Source organism: Pithys albifrons, chromosome 4 (assembly GCF_047495875.1).
Source record: "Pithys albifrons albifrons isolate INPA30051 chromosome 4, PitAlb_v1, whole genome shotgun sequence".
NCBI lineage: Eukaryota > Metazoa > Chordata > Aves > Passeriformes > Thamnophilidae > Pithys > Pithys albifrons.
In genome coordinates, this window is record NC_092461.1 from 67,755,898 (window position 1) to 67,774,168 (window position 18,271).

At 39.6% G+C, this 18,271-nt stretch overlaps 1 pseudogene; it reads left to right on the plus strand.

Annotated features, from left to right (window-relative positions):
- Window positions 1–2,827, plus strand: part of LOC139671432 (probable RNA polymerase II nuclear localization protein SLC7A6OS) — a 129,225-nt pseudogene extending 126,398 nt beyond the window's left edge.
- The last annotated feature ends 15,444 nt before the right edge of the window (window positions 2,828–18,271 follow it).

Here is an 18,271-nt window from a genome sequence, read left to right on the forward strand (position 1 = left end):
CTACTTTCTCTTTCAATGATCAAACTAGTTTCAGTCTACTGTGTATACAAACTGGGAATTTCTTCTTCCTCCATGCTGTCTGGATGGGATGTCATCATGGGAAGTCCTGAGATGTTTTCTAGACAGCAGTAGAAATGGCAGTAATATTGCTATTAATCTCTGTGCCTCCAAAACAGCTCTGATTACCCTTTATAGAGAGTTTCCTTTTTGCCTCAAAAGCAGAAATGTCGACCTGTTCAGTCGAGGTAATACTAACACATGCTGGGCCCCAGACACTAGCTAAAAGGCAAAAGCAAAACTGTTGTCTGACCTTGCCTTGGTATTTTGTGGGACACCAATGCAGAAAGCAGATCACTGATCAAAGAAGAGCTCTAACTCAGGCTGATTCTAAGCCTGTAGCTCTGAGCATTGCCCAGCTAACAAGCACTTATAGGGGCTGTCTGTAAAAATGGAGTGCAAATAGGAAAGCCTGAGGTGAAAGAACACACAATAATCAACATCACTGCACTAAATGCCTATATTCAAGATGACATAAGCTCATTTTACGTTTGCTTACCAAGGATTTACTGTGTCAAAAGAAATTGCAAAAGACAAGATTTTTTTCAGCTTTTTCATAAATTTCAGTCTCCAGCTTTTATTACTTTTTAATGAGTCATGCATGTTGCTTCCATAAAAGCTATATCCCGGGAAAAAAACTGTCTAAATAATCCCTAATTTGGTTCCTTTTGAAGGAATTTGGCAACCACCTCAGATGATTAAAAGTGATCAAATAACTGCCTAAAACTGAGAAGCCAGATGCTGCTCTGAAGCCTCCCAAGTTTTTTGGTAAAGAGCTGAGACTTGTGTTACCCCTATTACCCAGGGAGGAAGTCAATCTGCTGCATTGTGAAAATAAGACTTATGGTGAAAATAAGACTTTCTCTTGTCTTCCTATCTTGCAAATGCAACGGATGTCTGACTCCATGTTTTACTGCTTTCACTCTCACTCTGTTAGAATCCTCGAGGCCTTATGCCTCTTCCCTGCCATGTGTTACTGTGCAACTGGGGCCAATGCAGTTCAACGAGAAGCTACTACCCTGGTGGGTTGACTGAGCCCATTCTCACCAGAAGACTTACTTGAAAAATTTCCATCCATCTGTTTATCAGATTTGGGAGTCAATTAGCACTTTCATTTGTAGTACCTGCTTCACTCAAAACTAGGTTTTGTTTGTTTACATTTTTCTTGTGGTTAGAAAAAATTTTGGCAGGTTTCAGCCAAGCTTTGGGGGAAATTTTTCATAAGTTCCTAGCCACATATACATACATGTGTCTAAACCTGCTAGTCTGGGTTTTCATTTTTAGGAGGAAACTGATAATGATTTTTGCATTCAGCAAGACACTACTTAAGTTGAGGTTATGGGGCTTTCCCATCAATTTTTACTCTCATAAAGAATTTTTTTTCTCCATCTCTAATTTGCAAGTTGATACGCTGTTAACTGTATTGAGATTGCTGATGTTTACTCCAATTTATGCTTGATCTGATGTAAGCAGCTGAGCCACCTTATTTTTCCCTGTCAAACCCACTAGGACTCTGTCAGGGCTTGCTAGCTGCATGAATAAGGCACAGAGATCAGAAACTTGTTCACAACAGAAATGCAGGGTCTACCTAAAGACTAACCTAACCATGCTTATGAAAAGCATGATGCAAAACCTTCTGTGCCTCATGAAACCAAGTATCTTCTTTTCCAAATTTTGCAGGTCGAGCTAACAAAAAGAACCCCCATCAAACACAAAAAGAGGAGAAAGTAACTCAAACCATCTGAGTGCATGCAGTCTTGATATCCTGGGGAGCATGCTAGCTATCTGCAAGAACTTTTTAAATTATGATGTTCTCAGTATGTAGTTTCATCTGATATTAGGAAGTTTTAACTTCCTACAGTAAGTGTATCAAATGCTATGATGCAGCCATGGATTTCCATGGAGTGGGCAGCAGTTCCACGTGTTAAGTGGAAGTGCAGTGGGATGGAACTGACTGAGGCACTGCTCCTCACCTGCAAGAAGCTGTGAACAGGATGTGGTGGAGCCCAACCGGTAGAGAGGAGCCTCTTCGAGCTCATGATGACCAAGAATGGACCCATTCAGAAACATATTAAAGACATGATTTTGGGAGACAAAGCAGCTCAAAGTCTGTGACCTTCTTTGGAAAGGACTCAGGGAATCACTCAGGAACTCTGTTCTTCCAAGCAACTGAAAAGGAAGGAAAACTGCTGCCCTGAAAAATCAGCCATCGACCTGATTATACTGAAACAGTTGCACCTGTCACAAGTGATGAGGCTTCAATTGATGGTGACACATCAGACTCTGAAGTAAAAGGAGATGCTTCTCAAGAGGAGTGTATTGCTGTTGATAAGAGTTCAGATTGCTGTGGGAAATTCCAGTTGTTTGCTAATGTACAAGAGGAGATGGTGGGAGACTCCAGTGCAACCACTGCAAACTCACAGAAGACTGATCCAGATCTGATTGTCTGAGATGCATTAAAGGTGACACAAGAGCATTTAAATGTTTCTGAAGATGAAATAAATAACACTGTGAGAAAGAAGATAAGTATGTTTATGACATCTACTATATGGAAATATCAGCCCCTGGTTAGACTCAAAATATCCTTTCTGTACAGCCCTACAGAGAACAATATGAACTGGTAGATGCTGATCCTGTTCCAGGGAACATATATGAAGAAAATGATGAAAATAGTTGGTGTAATGACTATCCTGATGAAGATGAATTTTTACCTGAGAAAGATGGTGATGGAGAAAGAGTCCGAAGAGAGAGATTCAGTGATGAGGGCTAACATTAGAGGAGAAGAACAGACAGCCTGAAAATCTAGAAGAGTTAATTTCTCAAACACTTGTCAGAAGAGGAAAGAAATGTTACTATGCCAACCAGATAAGATTAGAAAAAAAGATCTTGCAAAGGCAGGATTGTTGCTGAGGATAACTTCCCTATCTTGGGTAACTATCTCAGAAAACAAGTCTGAGACAGCATTGCACCTGCATCTCTGACATAGAGAAGGGGGATCAAAACCACTAGAGAGCTCCTTGACCTCTTTCTAGAAAGTCTGAGAATGACACAATGCACATGGGCAGGGACTAGTCTATATAGTGCAGCTCAGGGCGGGTGGGTGTGCACATACCATCCCAAGGAATCAAACCACAGATAGTGCTGGAACCCTGGGTGGTGATCTAGATATTTTCATTTCTTTTTTTTTTTTCTGTCTTTCCTTCTTCCTTTCTCTCTCTCCTTTTTATGGGCCTTTCAGCCTATCATAAGGTTTAGGGATATCCCAAACATCAGCTGTCTCAGAGCAAGCTGTCCAGGACAGCCCTCTCAGGACCAGACAACATTAAACAAATACTTAACAAGTGGTCCTAAAGGAATTTGGATGACATCCAAGATTTGGATTCTGACTAACAGCTCTTTTTTGAAGATGAAAAGCATACTGAAGATGAAATTCTACTGTTGCAGGTGAACTGAAGGTTCAGACAGCTGCTGCTGATTATTCATAAGAATATTGAACTAAAAATTAAAATTAGAAAACAACTGAAACCCCCCTAATGAACATACAAATGACAGCAACAATAAAAGAAAACCAAACCCCAAAACCCCTACCCTGAAAAATCATTTTCTGTTGAAAACTCTGCTTACTGGGACAGTAGGAAAGCAAACTTTACAAGGATGAATGAATAAGCCATAAGCTAAACTTCTATCTGTCTGCCCTTCTGAAACTGTTGGTGACTAGCATGGTTCACCCTAATGCTTACTGACTAGGCTCAGTTGTTGGACACTCTATTGGGATTGCACTAAATGCTAGAACTTTATACTATAAGAGCTGCAAACTTCAGCTGGTGGGTATCAAACAGCGTGAGTATGGGTCTGAGTAGGGCCATGTGACAATACAAATTTTTCTTCCAAGCAAAAGATGCTATATGCTTTAAAATTGACTTTTCTGCCCATTCCGTGTTGCTGAAGTTCTGAAGGAACATTTTTTTTCTCCAAAGCTGCATGCCCATGTATTTGTATCTGTAGTAACTATCTCCACATTGTATAGGGAGGTATGGTTGGCAGAAGCCCTTCTGGTCATGACTAACATGTCAGGTTTCACAAGAAGTTCAACGTGTCTGCCATTATGGTAAGTGGAAGTCCTGGAAAAAGACACTCTGTCCTAATGCTTTCTACTGTATTTGTTCCTAAGTGTCAAATTCCCCTTTTACAAGTATTTGAACATATTAAATGTCTTGATCTGTCCATTACTCTCTCCAGTAGTTTTACTATTGGAGTAGAACAACATGCATGTAAATTGTAAATTAACTTTTGTTTTTTACTAAAATAATCACCAACTTTAAATTGAAAGAGAGGAGGTTTAGATTAGATATTAGGAACAAATTCTTTACTCTGAGGGTGGTGATAGACAGGAACAGTTTTCCCAAAGCAGTTGTGGATGCCCCATCCATAGAAGTGTTCAAGATCAGGCTGGCTGAGGCTTTGAGCAACCTGATCTAGTGGAAGGTGTCCCTGACCATGGTGTGGAGGGTTAGAACTTGATGATCTTGAAGGTTTCTTCCAACCTAAGCCATTCTATGATTCTGTGACTGATCCTTTAATTGATTCTATGATGTAAGGGTTATTCAATAGCTGCATGATGTGAGAGCTTATTTGTGATCTCAGGCATAAGGTAATATAGGCAGAATTATATGTTTATACATATACTTCTACATAGAAAGGAATTCTACTAGCAGTTAAATGCTCAAATATCTGTTTGTGATTTTTAGAGTTCTATTTACAGACAATTTTTTAATTGCAAAACATTTTCACACTATGAACTCCCTCTGCAGGTAGGTAGAGGTTTAACATACAATAGGACAGAAAATCTGAACAAAATGCATAGTGAGGACATGATTACTTTATTCATTTAGACTCTTTTTCTTTCATTTCCTATGCATGAACATTATCTATGCAGGTTGTTCCTAAACTTATTTTAGTTTTACTCTTTCTTTGGCTGTTATAGATGCAGAAAAGAGAAAGCAAAACTGAAAGAAATGGACCCTACCTGCAAAAATCTACAGAGGAAGGGAATTTTTTTTAACACCTTTACACTTACAATGCTTCACCAGGCCCAGGGGAGGGGTTTTGTTCTGGTTTAGACTTTATGTCCTAAAATTTAGAACTGTTTGGCCAACCCCTTCATAGAAGAAGTAGTGTAGTTCTACCTCAGGGTTCTGGCTGATGCAGGATTCATTAAAGTTTAAATATTTTTTGCTTAATATTGAGAAGGAAAGATACTGAGGCAATGGTTGGGTACATTTTTCCTTTGTCATGTGGTATGCTGTGAGCAGAGTACTTTTCAACTGACTTTAGCCATGTAAGAGCTGTCTTGTTATCTGTGTTGCCTGTCTGCTCAATAGAGAAAAACAAGATGCTGGAGAGACCAATTCACTTTATCTTATGTGCAGATAAATGCAATCCAGTGGATTCACTCTGTTTCCACTGACTATGGACAGAGCCTCATTACTGGGATTTACAAAGGTAGGTGAGATGTCTACCTTGAAAAATGTACATGGATTTTGTACAACTCTCCAAAATCTAAGATCCATCAGGAGATGTTTTGAAATCAGGCTGCAGGATGGTAAATGTAGGCATGTTTTTACATGTTTTAAAAATACATTGTCACACTTCCTAGAAAAATAAGTGCAAGATTCTTGCCTGTTATAAAATGTATATGCTTAGCTTCCCTGGTAATATATGAAGCTCTTCAGTCCTGTCTCTTGCTATCTCCGAAATGCTCGGCATTAGGATAAAGTAAATAAGGGCCCTTTGTCTTTGAAAACAGTCTTCCACTCCCAGAGTGATGGCCCTTGCAAATAGTACCAGGCAATTTGGGAGATGTGTGAAAGGTACTGAAGAAATGTACTCCTTACAGCTGCAATCAGTCATGATGCCATTAAGCAGCATAACCCAACAGCAACTTTCAGATAAGTTCTTCCCATTCCCTTTATAATATCTACCCAGATACCACTATGCTCCACTTCTGTGTGCTTTTGTCATCCTCCAGCTCTCCCAGTACAATTTTCATCTGCTATTAGTAGCAGTGCTAGCAGAGCCCTGTGCTGAACACCCTCTGGCAGGGGAGATTCTTCTCTCAATGATCCACTTCCCAGTTGCTTTAGAAGGACAAAAATGAGAGACTTGGCTGAACCACACACCAAAAATTCCAGCAGTTTGGGAATCTTTAAATAGAAAATACTTCAACAAGACTGTGCTACCTCTCAAAAGCACATTAAACACAAATGACTTCCATAACAGTAAAGTCTTACCGGAGTTGGGTTTTCTATGTGTGAGACACATTGGCATCTCTTAATATGAATGAGAAAGTCATACATGACATTGAAATCACACTTTCTAAATTCAGAATGTGTTCTGAATGAAGGTGGCACAAAATAAATCCTAAATCTGAAGTAATCTCATTGCTATAATTATTCTAGGTTCAAGGCAGTGTAATAGGAAATAAAATGCATTTCAGCAAGCACTGCTAGTCTTCACTTCAACATCACATTTTAATATTATGGAGAATTTTAACTAATGCAATTTAAAGAGGAAGATGGAATAAGAAAGCAGAAACAAGTTACTTTCAAATGAATGTATATATAGTGACCCCCTGTGAGGCAGCTTGCAAGCAATTCAACCACTTATCCCCAACAGGGTTATTTTTCTAATTTTAGCTAATCTTGATTTAAATATCATTTTAGTGACTATGAAAGAAAATAGACACTTGATTCATCTTTATTGTGATTAATTTTTCCAGTATTTTTAAGCTTGTTTTGTTAGATGCTAATATCACTTACATTTTGTTTTTCACTACTTTCATTTCATTAGCACTAAAGAAATTCTTCCAGATATTTGCCAGGATAACTTGGAACATAGGCCATTTATAATTTTTTTAAATCATTAAAAAGTGCGTAATACAAATGCTATTCACATCTCTTTTTATTTATTCTGAAAACAGGAAAAATCAAGTGACTCCACAGAACTGAACAGCATTCAAAGCATGATTAAACACTATTGTGCTGGTTTAAAGGTAAATCAGCAGGAGCAATGAGCCCAACTCAAGAGAGATTACAAATCAGAGTTACAATTTACTAAAAAAATTACAATGAATACAATGATACAGAGAAAAATTGGTTTTAGCCCACAAAAGAACAGATGTACAACCCAGTACCCTGGGGTGCAAACATAATGGTATTTGTCAGCCTCTATGCTGAGCCTTACATGACCCCCCTGAGTACAAAGTAAATCTTTTGGTGAGGACGATGGTCACAGTCTGGTCAAGAGTGGCAGTCGCAGTCCTGTTGAGGTTCTGGTTTTTCTCTGCATCCAACGAGTGGTACCCAAAGTCCCAAACCCCGAAGATTATATATCCTTATTGACAATGGGTGATTTAACTCTGTGAGTCAGGGGATATTTTTGGAATCTTTGATGGCCCATTAGCAGACATGACCCCTCAGACGGGGTGTGAAGGTGCTAATGCCTCCCTGGAGGGAAGTTATCACAGCTGAGTCACTGGTGTGAAGACACGAATACTTCCCTATCGCACAGAGTCCTTCAACACCCAGCTTGTAGCCTGAAGTTTCAGGTGTGCCCTGGGCAGCTGCTGCAAATGGTCCATTATTGAAATGACACAGCGGGTGTAGAATACACAGCTTTGGTATTCCAGTGATAATCTGGTCCCTGTTGCTGTAACTAGGACAACTACTAAAATGCAGGTCTAAATAGGTGATTTTAATGTTATTAATATTTTCCTTTATTAACTGTTGAATGACAATCCAAGAGAAGCCATCATGACAAGCCCATTCCAAAGAAGCTTCCAGGAGGCTGGGTTAAGGCTTGACAGTCAATCCTGGAATCAAATAATTCCACTAAAAACTTCAAAAAAACCTTGAATCATAAAAGATTGTAAACAAGGACTGAGCATAGTGAGTGCTTTCAGATATGCCTGATTCTGCAGATTGCATTTACAAGTCTGAGATATATCAGCTACTGAGCTAGGAGCCTCCATCTTAACAAAGGTGCTGAGATGAGTCTCCTAAAGTAAGAATTTTTTTCTCAAGAGTGAATAACTCTTTCCTCAGAAGTAAGTCTCTCCAAAGTGTCCAGATGGCAGCATTACCTAAGCAACATTTTAGAGTGATGCTAAATTTACAAGATGCTCATGGTAAGGGATATGCAGAGAGACATCTGTGTTTCAATGATACACCATCAATAGTTAGAATTACCAGCAATAACAAAAGAGAAAAAAGTAATGTTCTCTCATGGATATAACTTATCTCCCAATAATTATATATTGTCATCCAGACTTCATTAAATGTATATTCTATATGCAATCTGAACATTGTTACGCTTTTCACAAATGAGTGATATTCTATAAGGGCTCAGGAAATAAAGTATGATTAAGTCAGATGGGAGATACAAAGAGCTCAGTTATGATCACAATGCTCCAGTGACTGATTTCAGACCTGACAGATAAGAACATATTGAGAACTTGGGCTGGACCACAGGAGATTTTCTCAAAGAGTCAGAAATGTCCAGCCACACTTAAACATGACTGGCTGTTAACACAAATTATTTAAAGTACAGATTTCTGCAGCTAGAAGTCATATCATGCATGCTCTGAGGCTTGCAAAGTGTTTGTACCTGCTAATGGACATAGCTGCAAAAAAAAAAAAGGGGAAGAGTTGTGCTTCCATCAGCAGAATTTCTCTGTGAAAGAGGCATCTCTCAGCTAGCTCCTCTTGTAGGATATAGTTCCTTAGTGCCACAGAAACAGGAAAGGATTAGGCCTTAAGGATGCACAGCATCAGTACGCCCCTGAATATGAATGTCTGGGATGTTAGAGTAATCGGTAACACAGAATTACTGCAATGCATAAGCTAATCTGTTCCACTTCTCGACAGGTAGTTTTTAAAAACACTGAGCTTTTGAGAGCCTTTGAAGTTCAGTTCATTTTTGGGAAGTAATATTAAAGTTTGTCTAGTTTAGTGCCTTCACTGTACAATGCTGCTTGAAGCAGACTTAATGATACTGCTACTACAAATAGTTTATCATAGAATCATAGACTGGCTTAGGTTGGAAGGCATCTTTCAGATCATCCAGTTCCAACTCCTCTGCTATGGGCAGGGACACCTTTCACTAGACAAGATTGCTCAAAACCCCATCCATCCTGGCCTTGAACACTTGCTGGATGGGGCATCCAGCACTTCTTTGGGCAACCTGTTCCAGTGCCTCACCATACCTGGAGTAAAGAATTTTTCCCTAATGTCTAGTTGAAACCTACTCTCTTTCATTTTAAAACAAACCCCTTGTCCTATCACTACATGCCCTGGTAAAAAATCCCTCTCCATCTTTCTTCAAGGCTCCTTTCAGGTACTGGAAGGCCACAATTGGGTCACCCCGAAGCCTACTCTTTTCCAGGCTGAAAAATCCCAACTCCCTCAGCCTTTCTTCCTAGGAGAGGTGCTCCATACCCCTAACCATCTTGGTGGACCTCCCCTGGACTTTCTCCAACAGGTTGATGTCCTTCCTGTGCTGATGACCCCAGAGCAGAATGCAGTGCTCCAGGTGAGGTCTCACAAGAGTGGAGTAAAGGGGCAGAAACACGTCCCTTGACCTGCTGGACACTCTTCTTTTGAGGTAGCCCAAGACATAATTGGCTTTCTGGGCTATAAGTGCACATCGTCGGCTCACATCCAGCCTCTTATCCACCAACAGCCCCAAATCCTTCTTGGCAGGACTGTTCTTGATGTGTTAATCCTCTAGCCTGTATTGATATTGGGCCAGCACTTTGCACTTGGTCTTGTTAAACCTCATGAGATTCCTGTGGGCCTATTTCTCCAGCATGTCCAGGTCCCTCTGGATGGCATCCCATGATTTCAGTGTGTCAAACGCACCACTCAGTGTTCAGATCATGGTTCATGGAATATTATACTGTTCAGACCTTCTTTCACAGAATTTTAGAATGTCAGAATGTTCAGGCTCTCTTTCTTTGAATGGAAGAATGCTCAGACCATCATTATAGAAAGTTATATCTTCTCTTTGTTTTCTGGTGTGACCTCCATTTATTCAACACAGACTTATTTCTGTGACTAGATTTCTCTAGGAATTCAATTGTCCATCAAATAGAGCTCTTATACACGCCATGAAAGACACAGGGCAAGATATGCAGCATGAGGAAAGAAGCAAATTTATTGGACTATAGCAACAAAGAAAACCCAAAACAGTTTACCTCTTCAGTCATTTTAGTGGCTATCTTTGCGGAAGGCCTATTAATTCACAGCCTGTGATTTTTTAATTTTTGTTAATCCTATTGCTGTTGTGAAGGGGTTTAGAATTCAACACTGTACCAGGTTATTAATGTATCACTGTTTTCAAGCCACCTCACCTACGAGATGCTTCAGAGGATATTTCCACTAGTGGCTTTCATTAGTATTGCTATTATTACTGACTGTTGCTGTCATCAGATGTTTAATGTGCACTGTCAGATTTAATCATGTGTTTGCTTGAACAAGATCCATTATTGCCTTTGCTTGTATTGCAAAGAGACAGCTTTGTAAGGCCTTTCACTTCACAGATTATTGAATCTTTTTTTGATGAACTGTGCTGTTTGAGCTTAATAACTACAAGCTTTAAATTATTAAGAATCTTGGAGAATTCTGAGTGGTACAAGATTTTTGAGTCAGTATTTGGACTCTGACTTGCTCCATCACCTCTTGCTGCCCTGTGGAACAAATTTGAAATCACAATGAATGGAAGCATTAGTGATTGTGTTATACATACATACATAGATACATACATACATACAGAGAGGGAGAGGGAGATCCTTGGAGCACCAGTTCAACCAGTTTTGGCTTTGGCAATGTAATGCGACAAATTTACACAGGGACATTTGCTTTAAATACTTTCTGGATGAATTCACCTCTGTTGAACTCTATCACCAGCATGTTACAATGCTTGTTAAGATTGTGTGTGCCCTTTGGTGATTGTGTTGATGGATGATAGCTTTCCGCTGTGGGAAGAGATTGAGTGCCTAGAGCTGATTCTTTCACATGTGTTAACTTTATTTTTTTTACCAGGAAGTTTTGTTCATGTGCCAGTATCTAAGCAACAGCAGACAGTCTAATTCAACTAAGTTCACTGTTTCCTCCCTGGGAAATTAATACAATGATGGCATCCCAGTTTAATCTTCTACTGCCTTTTGGGGCATTGAATGTCAATTTATTTAGTGCTGTGCACTACAAAGCAACAGCTCTGGGAGCAATCAGCCCAGAAAGGGTCTGAATAATGTTGCTGTGTTAGGGACAGCAATCATTAAAACAGAAAGTACATCACCAGTAACACACAGCTGTTTGGCAGACTGGTAAGTTTGCAACCTAAGGGTTTTTAATGTCCTGAAATTAGGGACAAACAATAACAAGATAACCTGAAACTTGATGAAATGCAGCTCAATATCTTAAAACGCATCAGTGAGAAACTAAAAGTTCCTGGAAATGATACACTACTTAGATTACAGAGGAATAGACATAAACTCTGTGAGAGAGTACGCCTATACCACAGTAGGACTGCAGCCATATTTGGCAAAGTACCATTTGAACTATTTGGAAAACAGCATTTATATATATAAATATATACATGCACATATATACATATACATATGTATGTATGGATATGCATGCACACACAAATATTTTGTGCTTAAGCAAACATTAGAAATCAAGTATATAGCTTCATTTCCTTCTGACATTTCTGGCTTATCTTTTAAGGATATCGCTTATGTGGAAAGGCACTGATAAAGTTAAATAGAAGAATAGCGTGTCCTGTTTTAACTGATTTTTCCTAGATGGCAATCTAAATGCTTAGCATTAAAAAAAAATGTTGAGTGGTATAGCTTACATATATATAACCTTGCCCTTAGGGTCCTGCTTTAAAAAAAGGTTTTTTCCCTCTTTGTCAGCAGTATTCAAATGTTCAAGGTTATGCTGCAAAGTATGCACTGAGAGCCCAGTTCTGCAGCCACTATTTACAAGTTGTAAGGAAGAAGTTTGAACAGTGTCTGTGAGTGATGCTGTCTCATGCACACGATAGCCAAAAATTCCCCAGGTATTGATTCCAGGCTGACAGGTTCTTTTTCAAACAGGAATATGGTGTATAATGCACTTTTAATATCTGATCAGTACTGTCAGTCTGTTTCCATCTCTTGTTGTTCAGATTTTCCAGATACATCCAGAGCTTGGACCTACATATTTGGTTGTACTCAGTTCTAACACACCCTAATATTTCTGTGCCTCTTTGAACAACACTACGCATCTCTCATGTTAATGCAAGAATCTGTCTGGTCAGAGACTTGCCAAGAGTGCACTAACCGACCCATGAACTTGTACAGGAACTTGAGTCACATCAGCCTCATGAAAAGTAGTCTCTCTCCTTCTGAAACTAGGACCCACATTTCATGCCTCTCTGGCTGTTAAATTGCTCCAAAAGTCAACATTTGCACATTGAGATTGAAGAGCAATCACAAGAGGCCTTCCTAGTGAATGGCAACACTTTAAAATTGGAATTTTGAATTAAATGTATTCATGGTCTTTCTGAGACTACAAACTGAAGAAAAGATTAGCATAAGGTGCAAAGAGTTTTAACAAGAGTGTAATGATTTTTACTTTCAAAGGACTGTCTTGCTCATTTGTCATTTCTTGAAGGAAAACAGGAAGCAAGAGGTGGGATTTACAGGAAAAATCTCTACTGCATTGCATTCAATGTGCTTGAGACTCTCCAAGAGCCTTAGAAGAAATTTACTTTATTCCAGAGAAACACTGTCATTAAGAGAAAATTAGCCAAATTTTGTTTGCAGTTATTCTTAGAAGTCAGATCAATGTGGGCTGATTGCAGAAAATAACTAAGGCAACAGTAAAATAAGAAATAATTTTTTATATTAAAAAATTAAATATACTTTTCAAGCTCTTTAATATCAAAATATATGTATCAGTCAACAATATTTTCTTTAACCAAGAAAAAATTAAGGCATCAAATTTTAGTCTCTCTAAAAATTATTGTTACTCTTACTGCCCACAATAATATTAATAATAAAAATCCATATTTCTATTCTAGAATATTTTATGAGGATCATAACTATATGTAAAGTTAAAATGCCAGTCTACAATGTTCAAGCAAAATATAGTTTGGGATTCATATCTAACGATACTTTGAAAAAACAGCCACTTCACTGATGTAATCACTGCATGGAGTTCTACTCTGCTTAACAGAATATTTTACTTGAATACATAAATATGCTTTTTTATGAGCATGAGAACATTGTGTCATGTCTGAGAGCACATTTTGTGCTTCTGTGGGGAATGAGAGCCTGTGCAGCTCCTCTCTTCTTAACCTACTATTTCTAAATATTATCATGGAACAACGTGCTCACATTCAAAAATGACAAAGGAAGGCAGCCAACAGTTTGACTCTTTTTGAGGCAAATGAAAGAAAAACAAGAATCTCACTGTTTACAAATATTTCATTTATGTGAAGATATCATGATGGTGTACAGTTTTCTTTTAGAAATGGGCAACAAGGCCCTTCCTACACAATACTAGTAAGAAACAAAACCACATGATTCTAAATAGTGTTCCATAATTACACACACACATAACAATATTATACAAGCAGAAGAATGGCATTTTTATTAGAGTGGATCTTACTTAGGAGAGTCTCAGTAAATGATTGCAACTTCAAATGATAACTACAGAGACCAAAAGTTTCCCATAAATACTTCAGAACTGCACACACTGCTACTTTACACTCATCACCCTTCAGTTAACATTCTCCTCTGTTCCCACTGCTCCTTTTCATCTGCTTAGTCTAACATCTAGAGAAGTACTAAAAGGAAGAAACAGCAATTATTCTTTCAGTTATGTCTTCCTGGGTAGTCCATAAACCTCACTTGTAATATCCTAATTTTCCTAAATGAAGTAAAAAAAAATTTATAAAACCTTATCTTTTAAAGTTAAGTATTCTAATTAGGACTATATTAGAAAAACAGTGAGGGAAAAACATTTTTGCCACCTTTGGAAGAAAGCGCAGGCCTCTCAGAGAGACTGCAAGGATATTGTGAGGTTATGCAGGAAGAAAATTAGAAAGGCCAAAGTCTAAGTAGAACTAAATCCACTAAGTCAGTAAAAGACAACAAAAACACTTCTACAAATATATCAACAAAATGAGGGCTAAGGAGAATCTCCACGCTTTATTGTATGCAAGGGGAAGCATAGTGACAAAGGATGAGGAAGACTGAGGTACTTAATGCCCTCTTTGCCTCAGTCTTTAGTAGTAAAAGGCCAGGGTAACCACCCCTCTGATTTGGGAAACAGAGACAGGGAGCAGAATGAAGCCCTCATAATCCAGGGGAAAGTTGTCAGTGACTTGCTATGTTGCTTAGACACACACATCTATTGGGCCAGATGGGATCCATACAAGGGTACTGAGGGAACTGGTGGAAGGGCTCACCAAGCCACTTTCAATTACTTTTCAGCAGTCCGGGCTAATGGGGGATGTCCCAGGTGACTGGAGGTTAGCAAATGTGATGCCCATCTACAAGGGGCAGAAGGAGGATCTGTGGAACTACAGGCCTGTCAGCCTGACATTGGTGCCAAGAAAGGTCATGGATCAGATCATTGTGACCACCATCACAAGACACACGTAAGAAAATCAGAGGATCAGGCCCCAGAATGGGTTTATGAAAGACAGGTCTTGCTTGACCAGCCTGATCTTCTGTGACAAGGAGACCTGCTTAGTGGATGAGGGAAAGCTGTGGATGTTGCCTGCCTGGACTTCAGTAGGGCCTTTGGCACCTTTTCCCCACAGCATTCTCCTGAAAAAACTGGCTGCTCATGGTTTGGATGGGTGTACTCTTTGCTAGATAAAAAACTGACTGGATGGCTGGGCCCAGAGAGTGGTGGTGGATGGTGTTAAGTCCAGTTGGTGGCCATTACTAGTGGTGAGTTCCCCAGAGCTCAGTATTGGGGCCAGTCTTTTTAATAGCTTTGTCAAATATTTGGATGAGGGGATTGAAGGCAACCTCAGTCAGTTAGCAATGATGCCATGTCAGGTGGGAGTGTGGATCTGCTGGAGGGCAGTAAGGCTCTGCAGTGGAAGCTAGACAAGCTGGATTGACGGGCTGAGGCCAGTTGTATGAGGTTCAACAAGGCAAAGTGTCACTAGGGACACAGCAACCCTATGCTGCACTACAGGATAGGGGAAGAGTGGCTGGAAAGCTGCCTGACAGAAAAGGAACTAGGGGTGCTGGTTGACAGCTGACAAAACAAGAGCCAACAGTGTGCCCAGGCAGGCAAAAAGGCCAATGGCATTCTGGCTTGGATGAGAGGTAGTGTGGCCAGCAGGACCAGGGCAGTGATTGTCCCTCAGTACTTGGTACTGGTGAAGCCGCACCTTGAAACCAGTTTTGGGCCCCTCACTACAGGAAAGACGTGTGAGGTGCTAGAGTGCATCCAGAGAAGGGCAACAGAGCAGGTGAAGGCTCTAGAGCAGAAATGTTATGAGGAATAGCTGATAGAACTGGGGTTGTTTAGCAAGGAGGAAAAGAGGCTCAGGGAAGACCTTACTGCCATCAACAACTGCCTGAAAGGAGATTGTAGTGAGGTGTAGGTTGGTCTCTTTTTCCATTTAACATTAAACGGGACAAGAGGAAATTACCTTAAATTGTCCCAGGACAGATTTAGATCAGATATTATGAAAAATTTCTTTACTGAAAGGGTTATCAGGCATTGGAACAGACTGTCCAGGGAACTGATGGAATCACCATCTCTGAAAATGTTTAAAAAACATGTGGATGGGGCACCTGGGGACATGGTTTACTGCTGAACATCGTGGTGCTGGGTTAATGACTGGACTCAATGATCTCAGAGGTCTTTTCCAACCTTAATTCTTAATTCTGGGATTCTAGGATTTTATAATTCTGTAATTCTATAAATATTTCACACAGTCAGGACAAAAAAAAATCATTATTAATAGTATTAACAAAAAGGTAAACCAGTGACAATTAATTAAGGGAGCATAGAAGTTAAAAACCAAGATACAGGCATGGCAGAAAGGGAAAATCTGAAAGCAACTACCATGGGTTTCAAGAAGAGAAAAGGGTAGGAGTTTAGAATTCTAACCATAAAGCCCACAGCTCTAGGAGCACTGGGGCTGTAAGAGATATGCTGAGAGCAGCATAGCACTGTAACAACATTGTTTCCTCCACACCTTTCTCTTCTTGGCCATCCATGCTGCTGAGCACTTCAGCCTCAACCCCAAGCTGTCATGAGGGTTAGGATTAAGGTTCAGGGAACCACAAAGTCTATAGCTCCAGAGACACTGGGGATGCAAAAGGCATGTCAAGTGGAGCACAGCACTGCAACAATGTAAATTTTGAGGGCTGTGGTCAGGAGTGCTGACCCAGCCTACACTTTCAGATTGCCTCCTTCAAATGCATTGTCTATGGGAAGACCTGGGGTTTATTAATTGCTTCTGAAGTAACCATCCTTAGATAGTCAAAGAGCAAAGGTGGTTTTATTGAGGATATTCACACTCTTTTGCAAAGGTACTTTGGAGCCGCAATAGGAAGCACAGAAGACACAACGCAGGACTTCAGGGACAACACGTAGGAGCCTTTAAATGTTCTTGATCCTCCCTCCCAGCCAGTGGCATGACATCCAATTCATCAGGACACAGCAACTTCAATCAGAAAAATATCAAATTTTCTATCCATAAAAGCAGTGTAACTCTGAATATGCATGCTATGTCCAATACTTTCCTCTTGCTTTGCTGGGTTATTTTTCAGATGGATGCGTGCGCTTGCCCAGTTCTACATGTGGCTTCATTTACTCTGCATGGAGGTGGTGCAAATACACAGCTGGGGACAGTTTGTTATGGGGAGAGCAGGCAGGTTTGAACTTGTATCAAGCTAAAGAGTCAAGTGGGCAGCACTACACAGGGACATAAAACTGCTCTAACTCTGGCTATGTTTGAGGGAGAGCTCCATGAATAACTGTGTCAGTACAACCAGAGGAAGAAATGGGTGGGGCCAGAAATGAAAGGTCATGAGTAGAAAAAGGAGCAAAAACCCCTTTCAGCTGTGATTTCCACCCAACTGCAGATAAACTGATAGCATTCAGTGTCAGTTCTGAAGTTTTTGGCTATTCTGGAAGCAAGAGAATACGTTGCTTTGGGTGGACAGAAAATCTATGAATAATTGTGACCAGTATTAGAGGTGCCTCTGTAAACTAGCATGGTGTTAAAATGAAGTTCTGCCTAGCTGAGAGAATCACAGCCGTTTATGAAAGGCTCTGTTAGAATCCACCAGCAATAAACCCTCAGGAGATATATGGTAGGCTGTCAAAGAAGATTCCCCACAAAGCTGTAAAATACAGTATTTCACTGCCATGTACTTATGTGTCGTCTATTACTTTATAAATTGAATGGGTATTTCATGCTAATGGACATTTCCAATTCATATGTAAATGTTGTTCTAATTTGATAGCATTTTTACTCACTTTACAGACTTGAACTTTTGCATTTAAGACCAGAAATTACTAACAGGTCATTTACTATAATTTCTTTATGTTAGACTTCTGAACTTTACTCCAAACTAAGCTAAGTAATTTATTTGCTCAAAGTGTAGGTTGTAGTTGACAGGAGTCACAAAATCCCTTAATATTCCTATAGTTCAATGTCTTCTCCACTGCTTTATTGTTGGCACAGTAGTCTCCTTGCTGTCACCAGCAGATTTTTTTGCTTTCCCTGATTTTTGTAACATTCTGTCATACTGCTCTATACAGCTTCAATGCACTTCACCTCTGCTGGAGTGCTGAGCACTTCCTAAGCTGAAACACACTGTGGTTCAGAATCTCCACAGCCTTGGTGTTCAGTTACCAGTGAAATTACATTTAACTCCCAAGCTATTTACAATTCAAACAAAAGGATTTCTCTGTACAGCATCCAAAATTGACAAAGTTACAAGCACTTAAGCTTTTTGCACCAAGATCAAATATAAAAAAATATCCCTTCTTGTATTTCCTTTGGTAGCAGTCTTTTGCATACCATATTGCTTAACTTGTATCTACACAGCCTTTTTTATGCATCACATAAGCTTTTACAGATAAGCTCTCTTCTAATCCTCTAAAGGTTCCATACAAATTCA